The sequence below is a fragment of the Sceloporus undulatus genome, chromosome 3 (assembly GCF_019175285.1).
Source record: "Sceloporus undulatus isolate JIND9_A2432 ecotype Alabama chromosome 3, SceUnd_v1.1, whole genome shotgun sequence".
NCBI lineage: Eukaryota > Metazoa > Chordata > Lepidosauria > Squamata > Phrynosomatidae > Sceloporus > Sceloporus undulatus.
The window spans coordinates 119,741,161-119,741,822 of NC_056524.1; positions in this window are offsets into that span (position 1 = coordinate 119,741,161).

A 662-nucleotide genomic window follows, 5' to 3' on the forward strand; every position below is an offset into this window, starting at 1 on the left:
CCAATGAAACATTCTTTTTGACTTTTCAAAAAAGGATTACTTGTAATGCATCCTTGAGTTCACAATGATATATAGTGAATCTTATGAGAGTTGTCGACCTAAAGGATGTATATAAGTTCTTAATCACTAATTATAACTGCAAAAAAGAATTTCCCATAATGATGTATGGAGATTGATTGATTATCAAAGATTACATTTCTACAGCACTTTTGGATACATGGAATTCAGTACTGAATTCATTTGTTCCCCAAGAATGGCATCAATTCAATCACAAATTGTTTGGTTAATTAAAAAATGTTTTCAATGGGAAGGTAAGTATGATTTTTTCCTTAGAGAGCAAGCCATCTGTATGTGATATCATTTGCAACGAGGACGACCATTAATTGTTTATTGAATGGAAAGTTCATAGCGTGTTTTTTTGGGGAAAATTGTCTCCCACTATTTCCTATTGGTGGGATGTATGCACTACTGTTTATGCATGCACAATCCTAACCGATTATCTATGGGCCTTTTTTAATTACCAACAAGCAAAAAGGCTGCCATTAAGCTGATGTACAATCCTTCTTCAAATAAAGATATTTTTCTAATACTAAACACTTTACTTACTGTTGGGGTGTCAGTGTTTCCAGCTCGGTTTTCCAGCCTTCACCCACATTCTTTTC